We start from the raw sequence: 24,233 nt of genomic DNA on the forward strand, positions 1-24,233 counted from the left end.
TAATAATATAGGGAAGGTTTACTAACATATAAAAATTCTAAAGACTTGTTAGTTTAGAACGTCAATTTAATGTTGATCGAAGTTGCCTGACAAAAATAAACTTTAGGTAAACTTAAGACAAGTTTGATGCATTCTGTTTATAATCTTGTACCTCTGTTTTCATTCTAATTTGGCAGGCTGCATAGTTGGGTTTTCTGGTTCTTTTTTTTTTTTTTTTTTTTAATTTCAGGTGGATTGTGGCCACTCCTTTCCTCTCTGAAGTCAGTTGATGTTCTTCCAGAAATCATTTTAGAATTTGCAGAGCTGCATCTGGATCAAGCAGTTTGGTAAGAGGCATTTAAACCTTTAAATCACAAAAGAGCTTATTTTCAATTGTCATAGCTAACACTGAATCTATGCCTAATGATGTAAGCAATGTGGATATTGGAAAGTCTTTGAGTTTCACATTTATGAATTCTCTGGCAAAATAACTCATCTGTTGATACTTGCGATGAAGAATGAGTAAAAACCATGTAAAACTCTTCCAGAAAATTAGAAAATTGAATTTATCTTGGAATTCTTTGTAGAAATAAATTCTTTCAGATGGAACTTGGGGGAAAGTTTTCCTGTAATTTCTTGAAACCAAATTTGATGGTACATTGTAGTCTGATCATTCTTCATTCTTCATTCTGATTTTCCAGCAACTTGCATTTTTTAAGTGTTCAGATGTTGTCTTTCTCAATAAAATAATTACAACAGGACAATCTCCTTTTTGTATAATAAACATCACAGTTTCAAATCCAAGGCCAGATAGCCCACTTAACATGGCTTGCTAAGAATTATTCAGAATCAAGCATGATTCAAGATATTGATGGATGTGGGATATTTGAAAAGTTAGTATTCCTCTGGTGGCTAAAATGCTTTGAAGATCATGTTTTTTTCAGCAGTCATCCAAGATTCAAGGATCCATAGTTAATTGATTGTCCAGTGATACCACAGTTTCTGTGATAGTAGCAGAATATGTCCAGCAAGGAGTTAGCAGCAGCATAGTTGGCTTGCATTGCATTTTCAATTAAAGCAGAGACTGTCGAATAGCACTCAAAGTAATCAAGTTGCTGCCCTCTTGTCAAAAGATGAAAATGTACTACTCCATCTGATTTGGGGCTTAACACCTTCTCCACTCAAGAAGAGATGTTGAGAGCTTCCAGGGACCCATCATCCAAGACTGTGGCACTAAAACAATACACCTAAAATTTTACCCTGGAAAGATATTTTCTTTTTCTTTTTTCTTTCTTTCTTTCTTTTTTTTTTTTTTTTTTTTGAGACAGAGTCTTACTTGGAAAGATATTTTCTATTAAATACACTCCCTTTTTCACCTCAGAATGAAAAGCGACATGACACTTTAGCCTGATTACTTTGCATTCTTCATTCTCATTTTCCAGCAACTTGCATTCCTTTCAAATACTCATAGGTTGGATATCTCAATGAAATAATCACAACAGGCCCATCTCCTTGAACAGTGTAAATGTTGTTAAAAAAAAACTGAATATTGATCTACCATATCAACCATATCATCAAGCAATCTCACTGCTTCATGTATACCCAAAAGAAAGGAAATCAGTTTATCAAAGAGATATCTGCACTTTTATGTTTGTTGTAGCACTGTTTATAATAACTAAGATTTGGAAGCAACCTAAGTGTCCATCAACAGATGAATAGATAAAGAATATGTGGTACATGCTTGTTCTCACTCATAAGAGGGTGTTGAACAATGAAAACACATGGACGCTTAGAGGGGAACATCACACACCAGGACCTGTTGGGAGTGGGGGGCCAGTGGAAGGATAGCAGGGGGTGGCAGAAAGGGGAGGGACAGCATTAGGAGAAATACCTAATGTAGATGATGGGGTGATGGATGCAGCAAACCACCACAGCATGTGTATACCCATGTAACAAATCTGCACGTTCTGCATATGTACCCCAGAAAAAGTATAATAATAGAAAAAGAAAAGAAAGAAAGAAAATGTGGTACAGATATACAGTGGAGTACTATTTAGCCATAGAAAATGAAAGCCAGTCATTTGCAATGAGATATGTGGAACTGAACATAATTAAGTGAAATAAGCCAGGCATAGAAAGACCAACATCACGTGTTCTCACTTATTTCTGGAATCTAAAAATCAAAACAATTGAACTCATAGACATACAGAGTTGGGAAGGGTACTGACAGGGTGGGGGGAGGTGGGAATGGTTAGCAGCTACCAAAAAAATAGAAAGAATGACTAAAACCTAATATTTGCTAGCACAACTAGGTGACTAATGCCAATAATAACTTAATCATATATTTGAAAAGAATATAAAAAGTGTAATTGGATTGTTTGTAACTCAAAGAATAAATGATTGAGGGGATGTGCATATTTCACATTGCATGCCCGTATCAAGACATCTCATGTAACCCACAAATACTTTGTATCACAAAAATTAAAAATAAAATATAAAAAAGGAACGCTTTCTTTCTGTACAATAAACATCACAGTTTCAAATCCAAGGCTAGAGAGCTCCCCTTATACAACATACACTGTATTTGCCTTGAAGAGCTTCTCTTTTGCTCTATGTACAGGTATTTGTAGACGTTAACATTCTGGAACATTGAATTCTAACACAACAAGAGGGACAGCCACACATGTGAGATACACTGACAAAGCAGGATTCACCAGTGTATTCTGTTGAAACAGTGAGCGAGCCAAATGTATCTTCCAAAGTCATTGATTGTAGCCACTAAAAGGTCTATAGGACATCATCGGAGTTTCTGTAAAACCTGGCTGAGACTTAGAATGTGGACTTGAATGTGATTGTGATCGTTATGTAATAATTGCTACAAAAATTCAGGTTGGTGTTGGCGGCATATGACTACAACAGTCAGATGGGGAGAGTCAGAGTGTTTCTTTGACAAGTTTTTCTAAAGGTGGCAGTAAATTTAATGGCTTTCAGTGTCTCCTTTTTGCCATAGACCCAGAAAGAGTGAAGGGCACTTGACAATCCAGATTATTTCCTCGGCATCCAAGGCCAGAATTTCACCTAGAATGGATTTTTGCTGTGGGGAGAACATGGCAAGCATGCAGAGATGTTTGGCATTTTGCAATACTTGCGTGAGAATTTTCCGAGCTCTTATGAAGTATTTGATGCATAAGGCCCATTTCTAAATACCGGAACCATCTTGCTGTGAAAGCACATGATGTTAAGGCCTTTCATGACACCATGCACAAAAACATGCGGCAATGTGATCACCAGTCTTTACCTCTTGAATGGCCTTGCACATGGCTGCTCCTGTACTGCTGAAGTCCAGTGCCTGTAGTTTATGTTTCCCCCTTGTGTCATCAGCCCAATACAAATTATTGTCAAAATTACACCCAGAGGTGCTAACAGGAAAATAATCTTCTGAGTAAATACATATTTTATCAGTCTCAACTTCCAAAAATTGGTCATTGAACAGTGTGAGTTTGTGTCTTTCTATTTTGGCTGTCACCTTTACTACACTATAGGGGTCTGAGGTGTGCAGAGTGAACACCTCAGAGTTCTGGTTGTCCTTGTGAGGTTTGCTGTCATAAACCCTTTCAAAGGACATATGCCCAATTGCAGAAATGATTATTGTCCCCTGACAATCAATATAGAATTCTGGATCATTCTTCCCCTTACTTTTCATAATAGCTTCTGCTAAGCTTGCTACATTTTGTGGGATTATATCACATGTATCTATCATCCGAAATATGATACAAGGCACTTCCATCAAAAAGGCTCTTGTCATGACAGACAGAACAAATCCTAGATTGAAATAATCCACAGTTCTTATTGTTCTGTAAGTGAGCGCTGTCACAGAATAATCAACATTTTGGTCTTGTAAGGCCAAAATAAGTTGAAAAATGCCTCATGGCCAAAATAAGTTGACATGCTTCAAGGCCCAAATAAGTTGAAAAATATCTCATGAAAATGCCTCAAGGCCAAAGTAAACTTAAAAAAATGCCTCATGAATAGGTGTTCCTGGGATCTCTTCATTTCATTTTTGAATTATCCACAAGAATAAAACATAATGAAAGTCCTTGATTTCCATTCTCATCTTATCATCCACTCTCACCTCAGAATGTGGACTTGTTTCTCATTCCTGAAACCCAATATACTTAAGAGTCATAAGACAAATATTTAGCTATTTTAGATGTGTTACTAAAACTATTCATAGAGGCACTTTGTCAGGGTTTCCAAGCACCTAAATTGTGACATTTGTTTCCACATGTTTCGTAGAAGCAACTTATCATTAGGTTGTGTTTGTTTACTATCCATGAACACATCTGTTCAAATGCTGATAAAATGGAGCCATATTTGTTTGTAAAGAGCCCACACACTTCAAAGTGGTTTTCTGCAGACAGATTTGATGACCTTCATGTATATATTCATTTCCCTCTCCAAATTTTTTAAAACTGTCAATTTGCCCTTCTTTAGTGGAAAAATAGCTTTTTCTATCTTTCTTCATCTTGTGGCCATGACAAATGTCATTTGCGAAAAACAGTCCAACAACACTGGATGTATATAATATTCATACATTACTCCCTGGATATCTTCATTGACCTTGCTTGTTGTTATGCCATCCTTTAGCTCATTGCAGAATAAAAAAAAAATGGCTTTTAACTGTTTGAAAATATCATAGTAAAATCCAACGTAGAAGAGGCATTCAGAAAGTTCATCACTGTTTGAAATCAACTTACATTTTCTAACAACTCTAGAAGGCATCTTCTCTAACTTAAGAATTTTGTAGGTGGCAACAATATTAAAATTCTTTCAAGACATCTTGTAGTGATTATGGATTCACATCTTTGTATCTTGATAGAATCATTTTTAATCTCTCTTATAAAGTCTAACATGATTTGGCAAACCAATGTCTAACAAGGGAACCAAGTCTACTTGGAACTATTACATTAAGTTTAAAATAAACCATTTCTCAAGTTATCTAGAAATACTAAAAATAAACACCTTTTGCCTCAAAAATCTTCCCTGGCACCACATCTGCATTTGTACCCTCTTTCATTGCCATCTTGCAAAATGGTATGTTACCTGATTTTCCTGGTAAAAATTTAAACATTTATATTTTAATCATGTTTAACAATTTACAGAAGTATTTTTCATTTTCTTTTTGTACCCAGTGGCAGAATTTTATGATTCTGAAGCACTTAGACTCTCATCATCTTTTTTTGCAGAGAAATAAAACCAAAAATATCATTTTTAAGATCAGCTACCTAGGATTTTGTAATTTGTGTATTAAAACAAGCATTTAATTTGTTCTCTTTTAAGCTATTTGGCTGAAATGACTTCTTAAAAACTTTAGATTTGCTCTTCTATGATGTGTTAGGACATGAACCCAGGTAAAGAAAGAGGGTTAAGGCCTCATTTCACATGGGTCTATTATTACTTTTCTGTGCATTAAGGAGGTCATAAAAATACCATCAAAACTATAAGCCAAAATGCATTGACTGAATTTTTCAATAACAATGAGACACAAAAAACTAGTTATATTTTTGTTAAAACAAATATTTTATAATTTTTGTAATCTTTTCAAGAGATAGGTCACAGGCCAGGCGCGGTGGCTCACGCCTGTAATCCCAGCACTTAGGGAGGCCGAGGCGGGTGGATCACGAGGTCAAGAGATCGAGACCATCCTGGTCAACACGGTGAAACCCCGTCTCTACTAAAACTACAAAAAATTAGCTGGGCATGGTGGCGCGTGCCTGTAATCCCAGCTACTCAGGAGGCTGAGGCAGGAGAATTGCCTGAACCCAGGAGGCGGAGTTTGCGGTGAGCCGAGATCACGCCATTGCACTCCAGCCTGGGTAACAAGAGCGAAACCCCGTCCAAAAAAAAAAAAAAAGAGAGAGATAGGTCATTCTATGTTGCCCCAGCTGCAGTGCTAGAATGCAGTGGCTCTTCACAGGCACCATCATCTCACACTACAACCTAGAACTCCTGGGCTCACGTGATCTTCCTGCCTCAGCATCTAGAGTAGCTGGGACTACAGTGTGTGCCATTGTACCCAGTTTTTGTAATTTTCCAATAGTTGAAAACTGGTCAAATCTTAGATAAATTTCTTAAAATAAATCAAGCATAGCTGAACTATTTTTTCCTTACCAATTCTATCATTGATACACCTTGTCATTATTGGATTCACTTTGAGATCCCCAGACTCCTACTATGAGTGAAGTCTCATGTTGATGTTACTATCTGGGTTACCCAGAGTGTTCTTGTCTTCTTGGAAGAAAGAATTTGCCCAAGAGACCAATTAGTAAAGCAGGTAAAAGTTTTACTGGGGAAGTAAAAGTACATTTCAAGACAGGAGTGGGTTGATCCTGCTGGAAACCTTGCTGGGACATTCCACATTTGATCTTCTATGGTCTGGTTTCCTTCCTTGTCCAGTTCTCAACAAGGCTTGGGGGATCCTCCCTTATTGTAGTTAAAGCACATGCACTGGACATAGTGATCAATACAAATCCACCCAACTGGGACACTGCTCATTACTGCCACCCAGGAAGGTCATACAGCCATCAAATTTTATTCATTGCACCTGCGTGGCTCTCAAGAATTCTGCTTTTGCCTTTTTTTCTCCCTTATCAGGATCTAGTTAACCATATTTTGATAGTTTGATCATAGAGTGAGTACTGAGCATCTTAAGAGGTGTTCTGGGCAGTTCCTTCCAACATGGGCACTTCCCCTCCTGCCTGCTAATGCCTGACAAACTGCCTACTCTTACATTTATTCCTTAAGGGGCTGGGACTCAGAAATCTTTTGGGAAATGGGGTGGAGGTCATTCTTCTGTAGCTACTTCCTGCTGAAAAGGGGCGTCGAGTGTCTTCTAGGTCCCTCCCCTTGCTTGCTGTCGTGGTGAGAAGGCTTCAGAGGTTGTTGCTGTCTCTCAGAAGGTTTCACACACAGTGTCCAGAGGAGACATACAGAAACTTGGTTGTCTTCAAGGGTAGGAAGGAGGTTGAAATCCTTGTCACAAGACCATCTGAAGTCTGACAGCTTCTAGATGGGATGAAATAAACTTAGTAGATTCAAGAAGCAAGGCCCAGAAAGGAGAAGAAGGAAGATAGATGTCAGGGGTCCCAGGAAAGGGAGGAGCCATAAGAATCAGAACCAGATGACACTCCAGGAGAGCCAACCCTCAGTAGTCATTTCCCAAAGGTGAGAAGCCTGGTTTATGAGATCTCTAATGTGCTCCTGAGCCTGTCCTGATGTCTTAGCCCAGATCAGCACTCTTCTCTAAGCATTGACAAGTTCCTCCCTGATCGGCAGCCAGCATGTCAAGACCTTTACTGTGTTTGAGAACTATAGCTGCGAGATAACTGACTTGCCACTGTAACTCTGTTATAGCTCAAGCAGTGGTTTCTATCTCTTGAGCCAATTCCTGAGATAGGCTGTGGTAGGTTCAGGAGTAAGTGCCAATGCCAGCTATTCCCATCGTGGCACCTGTAGTGATGCCAAGCCCAATGAGAAAGGGAATTAGTGGAATTGCTTAGTGGGTCCAGTGTGAGGTTATAAATAAGAGCAAGGGCAGAGAAGCATCGCCCGGGGCTATGGAGATGCCAGCAGTGAGGTAAGCCAGAGTGCATGTTCTGGTCCTGTTTGCAGGGAGACAGAGGTGGGCCTGTGTCCCACATAGAAAACACAGTTCTGTCATGGATAGACAAGAATGAATATGGAAGGAGGCAAGGTCAATTCTAAACTTTACCAGTACCCTTGTTGGCTACCCAAGACGTGATATTCTGTCACGAAAGTTACAGCTGCTAGGGGAGCCAGACATGAGTGACTAGTTTGAATAGGAGTATGGTTCTTATTTTCCCAGGAGAGCATGTGTCTATTAATGTCAAGGAGAAGAGCCTCCAAAGGGAGTTAAAGATTTGAAACTTTTTGCATGACCGCTACCAGCTTGGTCAGGTAGAGAACCTTACTTGGTATTCGGAGATTTTAGTTTCTAAAAAAAAAAAAGTATGAGCGGTATTAACAATGGTGATGTTTGTGTTACAGTGTGCAGTGTTGAGAGAACCCACACACAAGTTCCAGAATCTCTGGTAGTAGTGATGCCTAGGGGTACCTGGCTGATGAGGGTGATGGGGGAAAACAAGGGGCCTAAAAGCGTAACTGTTCTTAAGAAGAGCCTGAAAGTCCCTTCACTTTGTTAGGTACTGTATGCATCTCTGAGAAGGTTTGGTAAAGAGAGTGTCCAGTGATAGGTGAAGCTAAATTGGGCTTGAATAGTTGTCTATTCTGGTATCATGGCTGGGTAGGTTATTCCTACACTGGATGGAGAGAATTCATGCATAGCCAATAATGAGGCACAGGAAGATTTGGTGAGCTTTAGTAGTTGTTGAGCTGCTTGTAGAGTTTTTTGACATGGTTGTGGGTTGTTGGGGCCTATGAGGGTGATTTTAGCTAAAAGCATTAGTGAGTATAGAGCATTTGGCTGCATGCTCCCAAAGAGAACAGATTAGAGTCAAATCAAGAGGTCTGTTGATTATGGAAAAAGAAGCTGATAACTCAGTGAGTATTAGAGAGAACACCACCTAGATTATGGCTTTGAGGTTTAAATCCAGGTAGGTAAGAACAGACCTTTTCCCGGAGGGGGTGTTTGTTCATAATAGTAAACCTCAAGGAGTATTATGATTCATGGTATAACAGGCCAAAGCATTACTAATTTACTTATCTTTATTCTTTTGGCTTTGCTTGAGAGGAGTTTGAGACCCTGGAGCGGCTCAATGGTGCAGGTGTCTCATGGGACCTTTACAACTTCCTCTGCCAGAGATGAGTAATACAGCTTTATCTTGGAGTAGTGAAGCCACATGGTGATCCCCAGCATCATAACTGCTGTAGGAAGAGCAAAACAGTGTAAGAACCTCTCCAAATAAGACTCAGTAGACAGTTTGAAGTGCCATCCTTCCAAGTCTTGATGATGACTTGAGTACTTACTTGGTGGGTATAAAATTTGGTCAGAGTTTTCAGGGTGTGAAAATGTCTTTTGGCCTAGTTTTGAGCCCCCAGCTGAAACTGGGATAGGGAAGTAACATAATTAGTAAGTTGGCAAGTTTCAGTATCCAATAGGAAAGCAAAGAAAGGGTCTTCCACATCATAACTTGAAAGAACTGAGTTGTAAGTTAGAGATGGGTATGTTTCTCAGCCTTAGTAGAGCAATACGTAGTAGCTCTGGTCAAGGCTTTGAGGTTTCCTGGCATAATTTTTCCAAGGACTGCTTGAGAGTTTGGTTAATATCTATCAACCATTCCAGAGGGTTGTGGATGCCTGGAGGAATGTAGAAAGTAACAGATTCCCATGTCCTGAGAAACAAGTTGAGTAACCTGTGAGGTGAAGGATGTATTACCACTTTGCAATGACCTGGGATGCCAAACTGGGGTATGACCTTCTTGGGGAGGGCCTTTACTATCCCCACTGCTTTTTCCATTCACATGGAGTAAGTGTCTATCCAACCTGGGAAGGTGTCTAAAAGACCAGAAGATATTTATACCCTTGACAGGCACAAAGTGAGGTGAAGTCAAACTGCCATTCCTCCCTAGCATGAGTGTCCCTCCATTGGACTGGCTGGAAAAGAAAAGGGGGTTTAGCTCCTCATGGGATGTTTAATGTGCAAAGGGCACAGGCCCTGGAAAACTTGTTCAATAGTCTTCAAAAGATTTTTTTCTCCAAAAGAGCCATTTGCACACTATTGAAAGCTTTTTCTTGCCAAAGTGGCAGGAGTCACGCAAAGCATAGCTAACTTCCCACTGAACATTTTAAGGCAGATGTAGGACCTCTCCCAATTGATACCAGCCTCTGGAGCTTCGTGTTCTTGTGCCCATTCCTATTCCTCTGGTGAGTACAGGGGCTAATGGCTTTGGAACCTCAGTGGGAGGATAAATAAAAGAAGGCTGAGGATGCTCTTCTGGGAAATTTCCTAGGCCATTTATAGGAGAATTATCCACTGAGGGGCTCACAAGAGCCAAAGTGGCAGGGTTCAGTTTTTTATATTTTTGGCAGAGATTCTGGTCCTCTTTTACAGCCATAAAGGCCTAGACATAGGGCACATCTGACCATTTACCCTGTCACCTGCAAAGCAGGTCCAGCTGCAAGAGGGTATTAAAATTAAGGCTACCATTTTCTGGCCAGCCTTCCTATAGTCATAGAGTTTTGTATTGAGGCCATGCACAGTTACAAAAGAAAGTTAATATCTTTTTCTTTAATGTCTGGGGATCAAACTTGTCCTAACTTTTGAGAATGTATCCAAGGGGAGAGTCCTACAGTGTGGAGTGTTGAATGTCCATCTGAAAAACAGAGAGAAGTAAAGGCCAGGGGAGAGTGAACATCCTCACTCTCTGTCCATTCTCATCCATTGTGAAAGGGGGAGAGTATCCTCTCCATCCCTTTCCCACGTGGGCCAGGCATCTCTAGCCTGTGAGGAGCTTCAGACTTCATGCACCCTTACTGCATGCTCCCACCCAAGCCGTGACCTCTTTCCCTCATTTGGTCTGTTGACCCCTGCAGGTCTATAGGTCTCACATCTGATTATAGATGATTGTGCCCAATTATAATTTTGTACCCTTCTGTAATAATCCTCTGCATACAGTAAAAGCATGTCAAGGGCAGTGGGGAAGGCCAGAGACAAAAGGGAAGTCAACTGGCAAATCCCTAAGAATTCAGTGATAAGAACATGGAGAGAAGATTGGGTAACTAGCTACATCCAGGTGACCCCTAGACCAAGACCATAGCACCTGAAATTTACCTAAATTTCATCTGGAGGTGGAATTAGTGCAGAGGAGATGGTTACAGAGCATTCTAAAAGCCACTGTATTGGGGCCTATCTGGGAAGAGAGAGGACAAAGGAGGTGGCATTGGCTAGCAAGAGAGAGATGCCATGATGGCATGGGCAGCAGGACCAACTGTGAAGAAAGACAGGGTGGTGAGTCCCCAAAAGTCAGTTGTGAGAACGTGGAAGTAATCAGAAGACTTAGGGTCTCTGACAAGAAAAAAACATTCTGTGCCTGGAGGAGCTCTGTTGAGCATTGGGCAGAAGTGCTAGCTGAGCACACAAATCAGAGATGCCAGGGAGCTTGATTGGCATGCTCAGCATTCTCATAGACTATGCTGGATAGGAGCAGATATGTGAGAGGAGACAGCAGGGAGCACAGCCCTTACCTCATGACAGGATGCGAGTCACGGCACTAAGAGACGTTGCCAAGCCCGGAGTTCCAGAAAGTGTCCTCAGTTCTTGTCTCCTTGCAAGAAAGAATTCAGCCAAAAGACTAATTAGTAAATCCAGCAAAAAAAAATTATTGCAGAAGTGACAGCATGCTTTAAGACAAGAGTGAAAAAAAAAAAAAAAAGACAAGAGTGGGCTGACTTGGCTGGGAGCAGCCCCAATACATTCTGCATTTGATCTTTTCTCTCACTTTCTTTAGGTTCCTGCCTTTGTTCTTGCCCAGTTTGCACACAGGCTTGGGGGACCCTCCCTTACTTTTGGTTAATGCACATGTGCAGAACCCAATGATCACAGCAAATTCTACCCAATGGTGGCGTTGCTCATTACTGCCACCCAGGAAGGTGGTACAGCCATCACATTTGTATTCATTGTGTCCATGCAGCTCTTAAGAATTCCCCTTTTGCCTTTCCCTTTCTTTATCAGAATGCAGTTTACATATTCTGATGGTTCAACCATAGAATGAGTGATTACTGATCATCTTGAGTCATTCTGGGGCATTCCTTCCCACATAGCTACCTTTCCTCCTGCCGGCTCACATCTGGCTAATGGTCTACCCTAACTGTTGAATTGAAAGGCTCTTGTTCAAATGAAACTTGAAACACTGAAAGGGTCATGTCCCAGGGAGATGGGAACCCTGTGCAGTTTTACATGGAATTCTGGGTAGGAAGAACAGACTGGATTCTGTTTGCTCACATTTGCTATTTAACTCTTCTTTATATTATTCCCATTTTAGCCATAAATCATTCAAGTCATGGTAAGATAGACATAAGTGAACTCCACTTTTATGAATTCAAATATTGCTTTAAGTATTTAAAAACTGCTGTATAATTGCACAGCAACGGGCACATTTTACAACAAATGATATCAAAATGTTATAAAAGGATACACTCGTAAGAAAATCAAAAAACTTTAAACTGAAAAAGAGAAAAAATATTTTTGAGTGTTACAGGTTCACATAATTCATCAAAAGTATTTATCTTGGATTCCTTTACATAATAATCATCCACATGTGGTTAAGTGTTTGAATACCAATTGTTTACATATGATTAGAAGTGGGAAACTTGAGATGCTACAGAAAAATCTTTCAAAACACTATGAACCCAAACCAAACTAAAATCAATTATAAAGCAAGCCAAAGCATCTCAAAGTATACATTCAGTTGTTAGGCAATACCATTCCATTTCCAAAATCCAACTTAAATGCAATTTTTACAGAAAGGTCAAATGTGCTGCTTTAGTTACATTTATTGAATAAAGTTAACAAGTGAATATCTCTTGACAATGAGAGCCCCAAGGACTTAAAAAAAAAAAAAAAAAAGCTGTTAAGTTTGTTTCCTCTCCTTAAAAACACAAGGATCTTTAAAATGCATAAGTCAATTAGACAATTCAATATTTTGCCAAAAAATACAAGAATTATATCAGAAGTCTGAAAAGGAAAAAAAAAAAAACAATGCTACAGCTAACCTTTGGCAAGTCGTTATCCATTCTGTTATCTGAGGACAGTAAGCTTGAGGTAGAAATCCTTAAGGTTTCTCTTGGAACATGTATTCTGTTCAGACCTAAATTTTCATTAAGATTTCCATTGCATGCTAACTCCAGGGCTGGCCTTGCAGTATGAGAAGTAAATAAAGATTTGCTCTGCTCTTTTTCTTGAAGTCTGGTACTGACATCTGCTAGAATTTTTTCACGTCTGTGAAGATTGCAAAAGACAGATACTGAGTATTTTGTTTTTAAAAATTATGTCTAAATGACTTGCATTGTTTAAAAAGTAACCATGAGTCAATAAAAGATACCACAAACCATGTTTTAACTCTGGAAATGTATGAGGGCATGTGTACTGTTCACATTCTGACAGTTCAACCATAGAATGAGTGATTATTGAGCATCTTAATAGTCATTAAGGGGCATTCCTTCCACATAGCTACCTTTCCTCCTGCCTGCTCATATCTGACTAACTGCCTACCCTAACAGTTGGATTGAAAGGTTCTTGTTTAATTGAACCTTGAAACATTGAAAGGGTCATGTCCCAGGAATAATTTTAAAATTATTCTAAAGAAGTACATGTATTTCCAGAGGATTTCTAACAAACAAGTAATTCAAACAAAGTAGGGAGGAAAGAGCAAAAGCTATTAATGATGTATGGATTAACAGGTCATGTTTGTTGCCTTCTGAAATGGCTCTACTTAGAAGATTCTTAAGAATGCCATTAGAAATACTTGTGTTTAGGCCTGGCACAGTGGCTCACACCTGTAATTCCAGAACTTTGGGAGGCTGAGAAGGGAGAATCACTTGAGGTCAGGAGTTCAAAACCAGTCTGGCCAACATAATGAAACCCTGTCTTTACTAAAAATGCAAAAAAAAAAATCAGCCAGGCATGGTGGCAGATGCCTGTAATTCCAGCTACTCAGGAGGCTGAGGCAGGAGAATCACTTGAACCTGGGAGGCGGAGGCTGCAGTGAGCCAAGATTGTACCACTGCATTCCAGCCTGGGCGACAAGAGTGAAACTGTCTCAAAAAAAATTTTTTTTAAGTAAATAAATACTTGTGTTTAAAGGGTAACTATATGAAAAGATAAACATATTAATTTGCTTGCCTAGAATAACCATTTGACTATGTATATATATACTAAAACATCATGTGGTACTCCTTAAATATATAGGAGTACCAAAATATACCCAAAAATATAAATCCAAAAAAATTTTACTTCGGTAAAATAAAGCTAGAAATACTTGTATTTAGTAAGCCAGTTACAGAAAAAAAAAGATCTCTCAAAGACATTTTCAAGCATTTCTTTTCACCACCCTTGTACATTTCACTCATTACCTGAAAAAAATTAAGCATTTGGCACTGAGGAATCATTCAGAGCAACAATCCCCTGGGGAGGAGACAGCCAAGATCAAAGAGAACTCAATCATCTCCAAAGGCAATTTACTCCTAAAATTGCAACCAAAGCCTGAGAAGCAGGGCTTGCCCTTTTGGTCCATCTCAAAAAAAAGAAACACACAAAAAAAGAAAACACACACACACACACACACACACACACACACACACACACACAGGAGAGTAAGATGAATTGTCCTGGATTTACTTTTTTTTTTTTTTTTTGAGATGGAGTCTCACTCTGTCACCTAGGCTGGAATGCAGTGGTGCAATCTCTGCTCACTGCAATGTTCACTTCCCAGGTTCAAGTGATTCGCCTGCCTCAATCTCCTCAGTAGTTGGGATTACAGGAGCACACCACCATGCCTGGCTAATTTTTGTATTTTTAGTAGAGATGGGGATTCGCCATGTTAGTCAAGCTGGTCTTGAACTCCTGACCTCATGTGATCCACCTGTGGATTAACATTTCAAAGGTAAGTTCATTTACTAACATCATTTTTCAAAATTGTCTTATCTAGTTAGCTTTCACTTCCACCTAATCTCATGAACCTGTCTCACTAAAAATTATGCTTTTGAGGCAAAGAGCTTCATTTATTTTCTATGATTCTGTTTTGACTTACTTTCCTTGTTCATCTGATATAGATTCTCTCAGTTTTAATTGTTCTAGATACAGTTCCTTATATTTTTCCAATTCTGTTGTACTGTAGTCTGCTTGTGAAGTTTTTGCCTTATAGATTTCAAGTTTCAGAGCTTTAATTACAAGTTCCATCTGATTTTTCATGGAAGCACTGTTTTCCTCTCTTAACCTCTGTAACTTTTCTTGAGATATTTTCTGTGTCTAAAACAAATTGAAAGGGTACATTTAAAAAATAATTATAACCTGAATAATTATTGCGTAGTTGTTTTTTTGTTTGTTTGTTTGTTTTGGGTCAGTGATCTAGAGAGCATTTTTAAGTATGTGAAAAAAGAAATTGAAGGTTAATATATTTATTATCAGTATCAGCTAAATTAATAATTTAATCTGAATTGTAATAAAATGAAATGCTTACAGTGGCACTCATGAAATGTAACACTCCAAAGAATAATAAAATGAATTTAAATTCTGAAAAACATAACTTAAGAATAATTCAAGAGTAGATTCAGGGGAGGATAGCAGAATGGAAGCTTCTCCAAAGTGTAGCTACCACCCAGTGAGACAGAACCAGACCTATATCCACGTCTCCGAGCGAGGTACCAGTTTTGTTTTAAAGGGACTGGTTGAACAGTGGGGTTAACCCCAAAAAAAGGCAGTGAAGGCAGCCCCCAAGGCAAGGCAGGACACTGCCACACCTGGAAAGTGTATCAGGCATGGAGGATGGGGGGGGCATCACCTCCTCAGTTCTCTGAATCAGATACAGCAATTCACTCCAAGACTTCGGCAGCACACAGACCAGGAAAACACTGCCTTGCCGAGAACCACCTGGAGTCACAGACCCGGGCGGCAGCCCAGGCCAGCAGCCCTGGTCAGACTGGTGTCTTGTTAGCACAGACCAGGGTGGAGATTTGGACTAATACTGAGAAAGCTCACAAAAAGGAACTGCCTGTCCACAGAAGGGAGAGTTGAAAGCAGGGAGGGGGATATGACCAGACAGCCCCTCTCCACAAGATTCAGCCACTGGAGTCCGTCTCCTGGGAGAGTTTCACAGTTAACACATCCTCCACCCAGGAACAGGTGGCTCGGCAGAGCAAAAGAGCTTGCCATTGGGAAGGCAGGGCTAAACCCAGCAGTATGGAAACCAGGCAAAGAATAAACAGCAGCCTGGGCTGAGACCAAGGCAGCCCAGCAGTGCCTCCACAGGCAGACAATGGACAGACTGTCTCCAGTGGCACACTGACACCTGCATTTAAAAAAAAAAAAAAAAAAAAAAAAGGTTCATACAGGAGAAATAACCCCAACTTTAACAGAAAGGACATCCACTCAGAGAAGATGGGAAGAAACCAGCACAAAAGATGAAAACATCAAAGTCCAGAACGCCTCTCCTCCCCAGAGAGATCACAATGACTCACCAGCATGGCAACAAAGCAGGTCAGAAAACGATTTTGACGAGCTGACAGAAGCAGGCTTCAGAAGATGGATAATAAACTTCTCTGAGCTAAAATAACATATTTTAACCCAATGCAAAGAAACTAAGAACCTTGAAAAAAGATTAGATGAAATGCTAACGAGAATAACCAGCCTAGAGAAGAACATAAATGACTTGACAGAGCTGAAAATTATAGCACAAGAACTTCGTGAACTGTACACAAGTTTCAAGAGCCAAATCGATCAAGCAGAAGAAAGGATATCAGAGATCAAAGATCAACTCAATGAAATGAAAAGAGAAGGCAAGAAAAGAGAACAAAGAGTGAAAAGAAATGAACAAAGCCTCCAAGAAATATGGGATTATGTGAAAAGATCTAATCTACACTTGATCAGTGTACCTGAAGAAGACAGGGAAAACGAATCCAAGCTGGAAAACACTCTTCAAAATATTATCCAGGGGAACTTCCCCAACCTAATAAAGTATGCCAACATTCAAATACAGGAAATACAAAGAACACCACAGAGATACTTCTCAAAAAGAGCAACTCAAAAAGGCACATAATCGTCAGATTCACCAGGGTTGAAATGAAGGAAAAAAATGCTAAGAGCAGCCAGAGAGAAAGTTCGGATCACCCACAAAGGAAAGCCCATCAGACTCACAGCAGATCTCTCGGCAGAAACCATACAAGCCAGAGTAGAGTGTGGACCAATATTCAACATCCTTAAAGAGAACATTCAACCCAGAATCTCATATCCAGCCAAACTAAGCTTCATAAGTGAAGGAGAAATAAAATCCTTTATGGACAAGCAATTACTGAGAGATTTCATTGCCACTAGGCCTGCCCTACAAAAGCTCCTGAAGGAAGCACTAAACACATAAAAAAATATCCAGTACCAGCCACTGCAAAAATGAACCAAATGGTAAAGACCAATGACGCAATGAGAAAACTGTGTCGACCAATGGGCAAAACAAATAACGAGCCACAAAATGGCAGGATCAAATTCACACATAACAATATTAACTTTAAATGTAAATGGCCTAAATACCACAATCAATCAAAAGGCACAAACTGGTAAACTGGGTAAAAAGTCAAAACCCATCAGTGTGCTGTATTCAGAAGACCCATCTCACATGCAAAGACACACATAGACTCAAAATAAAGGGATGGAAGAAGATCTACCAAGCAAATGGAGAGAAAAAAAAAGCAGGGTTTGCAATTTTAGTCTTGGATAAAATCAACTTTAAACCAACAAAGATCAGAAGAGACAAAGGACACTACATAATGGTGAAAGGATCAATACAACATGAAGAGCTAACTATCCTAAATACACATGTACCCAATACAGGAGCACCCAGATACATAAAGCAAGTTCTAAATGACCTACGAAGAGACTTAGACTCCTGCACAATAATAGTGGGAGACTTTAACACTCCACTGTCAACATTAGACAGATCAACAAAACAGAAAATCAAAAAGGATATACAGGACTAGAACAAAGAACTAGAATAAGCTGACCTAACAGACATCTACAGAACTCTCCACCCCACTGCCACAGAATATACATTCTTCTCAGCACAACATTGCACTTACTCTAAAATTGACCACATAATTGGAAGTAAATCACTCCTCAGCAAATGCAAAAAAACAGAAATCATAACAAACAGTCTCTCAGACCACAGTGCAACCGAATTAGATCTCAGGATTAAGAAACTAACTCAAAACTGCACAACTTCATGAAAACTGAACAAGTGGCTCCTGAATATTGACTGGATAAACAATGAAATGAAGGCAGAAATAAAGATGTTCTTCTAAACCACGAGAACAAGGACAGAGGTACCCAGAATCTCTGGGACACATTTAAAGCAGTGTCTAGAGGGAAACTTATAGCAATAAATGCCCACATGGGAAACGAGGAAAGATCTAAAATTGACACCCTATCATCAAAATTGAAAGAGCTAGAGGAGCAAGATCAAAAAAACTCAAAAGCCAGCAGAAGACAAAAAATAACTAAGATCAGAGCAGAAATGAAGGAGACAGAGACACAAAAAAACTGTCAAAAAATCAATAAATTCAGAAGCTGGTTTTTTGAAAAGGTCAACAAAAACAGACAGACCACTAGCCAGATAAATAAAAAAGAAAAAAGAGAAGAATCAAATAGATGCATTAAAAACGATAAAGGGGATATCACCACAGATTCCACAGAAATACAAACTACGATCAGAGATTACTACAAACAACCCTATGCACACTTGTACCCTCTCAAGCCTAAACCAGGAAGAAGTCAAAACCCTGAATAGACCAATAACAAGGGCTGAGGTTGAGGCAGCAATTAATAGCCTACCAACCAAAAAAAGCCCAGGTCCAGATAGGTTCACAGCTGAATTCTACCACACATACAAAGAGGAGCTGGTACACTGCTTCGGAAACTATTCCAAACAATCCAAAAAGAGGGAATCCTCCCCAAATCATTTTATGAGACCAACATCATCCTGATACCAAAACCTGGCAGAGACTCAACAAGAAAGAAAACTTCAGGCCAATATCCATGATGAACATAGATGCAAAAATCTTCCATAAAATACTGGCAAGCCGATTGCAACAGCACATCAAAAAGCTTATCCATCACAATCAAGTAGGCTTCATCGGGGGATGCAAGGCTGGTTCAACATACGCAAGTCTATAGACGAAATTCACCACATAAACAGAACCAAAGACAAAAACCACATGATTATCTCAATAGATGCAGAGAAGGTCTTCAACAAAATTCAACAGCCTTTTATGCTAAAAACTCTGAATACTAGGTATCGACAGAATGTATTTCAAAATAATAAAAGCTATTTATGATAAACCCACAGCCAATATCATATTGAATGTGCAAAAACTAGAAGCATTCCCTTTGAAATCTGTGACTAGACAAGGATGTCCTCTCTCACCACTCCTATTCAATATAGTATTGGAAGTTCTAGCCAGAGCAATCAGACAAGAAAAAGAAATAAAGGGTATTCACTTTGGAAAGGAGAAAGTCAAATTGCTTCTATTTGCAGATGACATGATTGTATATGTAGAAGACTTGATCGTCTCAGCCCAAAATCTCCTGAAACTGATAAGCAACTTCAGCAAAGTCTCAGGACACAAAATCAATGTGCAGAAATCACAAACATTCCTATACACCAATAACAGATTTAAAGAAAGCCAAATCAAGAATGAATTGCCATTCACAGTTGCTACAAAGAAAATAAAATACCCAGGAATACAATGATCAGAGGATGTAAAGGACCTCTTCAAGGAGAACTACAAACCACTGCTCAATGAAATAAGAGAGGACACAAACGAATGGAGAAACATTCCATGCTCATGGTTAGAAAGAATCAATATCGTGAAAATTGCCATACTGCCCAAAGTAATTTATAGATTCAATGTTATCCCCATGAAGCTACCAATGACCTTCTTAACAGAACTGGAAAACACCACCTTAAACTTCATATGGAACCAAAAGAGAGCCCACATAGCCAAGTCAATTCTAAGCAAAAGGAACAAAGCTGGAGGCATCATGCTACCTGACTTCAAACTATACTATAAGGCTACAGTAATCAAAACAACATGGGACTGGTACCAAAACAGAGATACAGACGAATGGAACAGGACAGAGGCCTCGGAGGCAACGCCACACATCTACAACCATCTGATCTTTGACAAACATGACAAAAACAAGCAATGAGGAAAGGATTCCCTGTTTAATAAATGGTGTTGGGAAAACTGGCTAGCCATGTACAGAAAGCAGAAACTAGAGCCCTTCCTGACACCTCACACTAAAATTAACTCCAGATGCATTAAAGACTTAAACATAAGACCTAACACCATAAAAACCCTAGAAGAAAACCTAGGCAAAACCTTTTAGGACATAGGCATAGGCAAGGACTTCATGACTAAAACACCAAAAGCACTGGCAACAAAAGCCAAAATAGACAAATGGAACCTAATTAAACTCCAGAACTTCTGCACAGCAAAAGAAACAATCATTAAGAGTGAATTGGCAACCAACAGAATGGGAAAAAATTTTTGCAATCTACCCATCCAAAAAAAGGACTTATATCCAGAATCTACAAAGAACTCAAACAGATTTACAAGAAACAAACAAACAAACCCATTCAAAAGTGGGCAAAGGATAAGAATAGACACTTTTCAAAAGAAAACATATACGAGGTCAAGAAACATATGAAAAAATGCTCATCATCACTGGTCATTAGAGAAATGCAAATCAAAACCATATTGAGATACTATCTCATGCCAGTTAGAATGGAAATCATTAAAAAATCTGGAAACAACAGATGATGGAGAGGATGTGGAGAAATAGGAACATTTTTACATTGTTGGTGGAAGTGTAAATTAGTTCAACCATTGTGGAAGACAGTGTGGCAATTCCTGAAGAACCTAAAAATAGAAATTCCATTTGACCCAGCAATCCCATTACTGGGTATATATCCAAAGGATTATAAATTGTTCTATTATAAAGCCACATGCACACGTATGTTCATTGCAGCACTGTTTACAACAGCAAAGACTTGGAACCAACCCAAATGCCCATCGATGATAGACTGGACAGGGAAAATGTGGCACATATACACCATGGGATACTATCCAGCCATAAAAAACGATGAGTTCATATCCTTTCTAGGGACATGGATGCACCTGGAAACCATCATTCTCAGCAAACTGACACAAGAACAGAAAATCAAGCACCGCATGTTCTCACTCATAGGCAGGTGCTGAACAATGGGAACACATGGACACAGGGACGGGAGCATCACACACTGAGGTCTGTCGGCGGGGGACTAGGGGAGGGACAGTGGGGATATGGAGTTGGGGAGGGATAACATGGGGAGTAATGCCAGATATAGGTGATGGGGATGGAGGCAGCAAACCACACTGCCACGTATGTACCTATGCAACAATCTTGCATGTTCTTCACATGTACTCTAGAACCTAAAGTGCAATAAAATATATATATATATATATTTAAATCTGGAGACAACAGATGCTGGAGAGGACGTGGAGAAGTGGGATCACTTTTACACTGTTGGTGGAGTGTAAATTAATTCAACCATTGTGGAAGACAGTGTGGCGATTCCTCAAGGATCTAGAAATAGAAATTCCATTTGACTTAGCATCCCATTACTTGGTATATACCCAAACTATAAACCATTCCACTATAAAGACACATGCACATGCATGTTCATCCTGGCATTGTTTACAATAGCAAAGACCTGGAACCAATCCAAATGCCCATCAATGACAGACTGGACAAAGAAAATGTGGCACGTATACACCATGGAATACTATGCAACCATAAAAAAGGATGAGTTCATGTCTTTTGCAGGGACATGGATGAACCTGGAAACCATCATTCTTAGCAAACTAACACAAGAACAGAAAATCAAACACCACAAGTTCTCACTCATAGGTGGATGTTGAACAATGAGAACACATGGACACAAAGAGGGGAGCTTCACACACTGGGGTCCACTGGGGGAGGCTACAGGAGGGATAGTGGGAGGGAGGGTGGGGGAAGGTTGAGGTCGGGAGAAATGTCAGGTATAGGTGATGGGGGGATGGTGGCAACAAACCACCTTGCCATGAATGTACATATGCAACAATCTTGCATGATCTGCACATGTACCCCAGAATCTAAAGTACAATAAATAAAAAAATAAAAATAAAATAAAGAATAATTTGAGAGTATAGTATAATTTCTAAATCACATTTCTTTTTCTATTAGTCTTGTTTTTTATCAACTGGTCTTAGTAATCAAATAATTCGCTAATGAGAATCATTATTATGGAAGATCAATTTAGTTACAATAATAATGGCAAGTAAAATATTTAAAGAGAGAAACAGATACCACCTTCGTTCTAGGAATCTACCAAATCATTATAAGAGAAGTAGCAAAAACACATATAATATATATATCCAAAATATAATTTGCAGTGAAATGAATGAAGGCACATTACAGATAAATAAACTAACCTGTATAAATTGATTGATTTTTTTCTAATTGTTCTGCTATCTTCTGACTTGCTCTTTCTTCATCCTCCTGTTTACAGCGTTTCAATGGACTATGTTCTAACATATTCATTTCCATGTAACTTTCAAGGTTTACTAGTTCTCCTTCCAACTTCTCATCCTTCTTCAGTGTTTCATGTGTCTTTTGCATGAATTTAAAGAATTAATATTGTTAAAATAATACCTGAAGGAATTGACAGGTTATATATGATGTCTATTAAAATATGTATTAGTCCATTTTCACACTGCTATAAATATACTACCCAAGACTGAGTAAAATGTATGAAAAAAGAGGTTTAATTGACTCACAGTTCTGCATAGCTGGGGAGGCCTCAGGAAACTTACAATCGCAGCAGAAGGGGAAGCAGGCACATCTTACTTATATGGGTGGCAGGAGAGAGAGGAGAAAGTGAAGGGGAAGAGACCCTTATAAAACCACCAGATCATGTGAGAACTCACTCACTATCATGAGAACAGCATGGGGGAAACTGGCCCCATGATCCAATCAAGTCCCTCCCTTAACGTGTGGGGATTATAGGTCTCTCCTTCTACACATGGGGATTATAATTTGAGATGAGGTTTGGGTTGGGAAAGAGAGCCAAACCATTTCAAAATAAAAATTATGCTTTTAGCTGGGAGACAAGATGGTCAACCAGATGCAGCCAGGAAATAGCTCTTCCACAGACAGAAAACAAAATATTGAGCAAACCATCACACTTTGAACAGAACTTTGAGGAAAAAAAGCACTCAAAATAAATGGAGAGGCAATGCAGACACTGAGTTTGAAGAGGAAGGAAGCCAGGAAGCCAGATGGAGTCACCAGTCACCAGGACCAGCTCTTGGTCCAGAATTGGATCTAAGGAAGGAGAGAGTGAAGAAACTATAGATCACACTCCTCCCATGGACTTCTGAGATTCCAGCTACAAGAGATCCCATAACACACACAGACATTTGAATTGGCAGGGGGGACTGCCAAGAGCGTAGGGAGAGGCAGAGCTTCAACATGCATGGAGCCCAAAAGGCTTCATGCATGAGGCAGCTGCAGGAAAATATGACAATAGGTACCCATCCCCCAAGGCTCACCATCTTTCTGAGTCAATCTACCGCCTGCTGACAGCCAGACCAGGAGATAGCAGGCTGCCTTTCCCAAGGGCCTGAAGTGCATCTGATGTGCACACCTGCTTGTGTGCTGCTCCCTTCCCCAATTCCTGCCTTGTTGCTCTCTCAAGGGTGTACACATAGCACAGCCTCAACTGTCCCGCCTGAGTGTTTTTCTGGCAGCCTGAAAGCAGTTTGCCTGCTCCAGAACAGCCAGAGCTTGACCCTGAGGTACCAGAGAATATAAATACAAGACCCATCCCAACTTCCCAGGGTTTGAGTGTACAGTGAAGGGGTATTGAGCTGGTATCTGTGGCCTGAGCTCAAGTCCAGGTGGTGCTCCCCACTCTCAGAACACTGAGAAGAATGAGGCACAGGTTCATGTGCTGGCATGGGAACTGGATGTGCCTCCTTCTGCAAGACTGGTCTTGGAAAACCATAGCCTGTTGGCTGGCCACAGCCTCCATCCAAGAAAAACCCGTGGCCTGGAACACGTAAGCCCAAAGATTTGGGTGCAGGCTTGGGACAAAACTAGCTGGTCAGGCCTTATCTGAAAGTACATATCACAGAAAACCTGGTCAGGTGAGCATGAGCTGAATGGTCCTCAAAGCCAAATGCTGAGAAAAAATATCCAGGCTGTGGTCACCACACCAGCTGCACACCCATGGCACCACCCACCCTGCCCAGGGAACCTCCACCCTTGACCCACAGCATCCACAAACACCTGCAGACATACCCCACATCCCTTCCAAGCACAGGGAATCAGCAGTTCCCTGGACATTTATAGGAATAACCTTTGGCTCAGACTGCCCCTAAAGCAAGCTTGTCCTGGGCCCATGAGTTGCATGTGGCCCAGGAAGACTTTG

At 39.9% G+C, this 24,233-nt stretch overlaps 1 long non-coding RNA gene across 1 annotated transcript; it reads right to left on the bottom strand.

Moving 5' to 3' along the window:
* Positions 1–6,301: 6,301 nt before the first annotated feature.
* LOC108305471 lies at positions 6,302–22,456 on the bottom strand. The gene is made up of 5 exons (XR_001825753.1): positions 22,234–22,456; positions 14,766–14,983; positions 12,730–12,955; positions 11,203–11,282; positions 6,302–8,883 (listed from the first exon to the last, which is right to left on the bottom strand). It is a non-coding gene; the product is annotated as an uncharacterized LOC108305471 (long non-coding RNA).
* Positions 22,457–24,233: the final 1,777 nt, after the last annotated feature.

This window comes from Cebus imitator, unplaced genomic scaffold (genome assembly GCF_001604975.1).
Source record: "Cebus imitator isolate Cc_AM_T3 unplaced genomic scaffold, Cebus_imitator-1.0 Scaffold63, whole genome shotgun sequence".
Taxonomy (NCBI): domain Eukaryota; kingdom Metazoa; phylum Chordata; class Mammalia; order Primates; family Cebidae; genus Cebus; species Cebus imitator.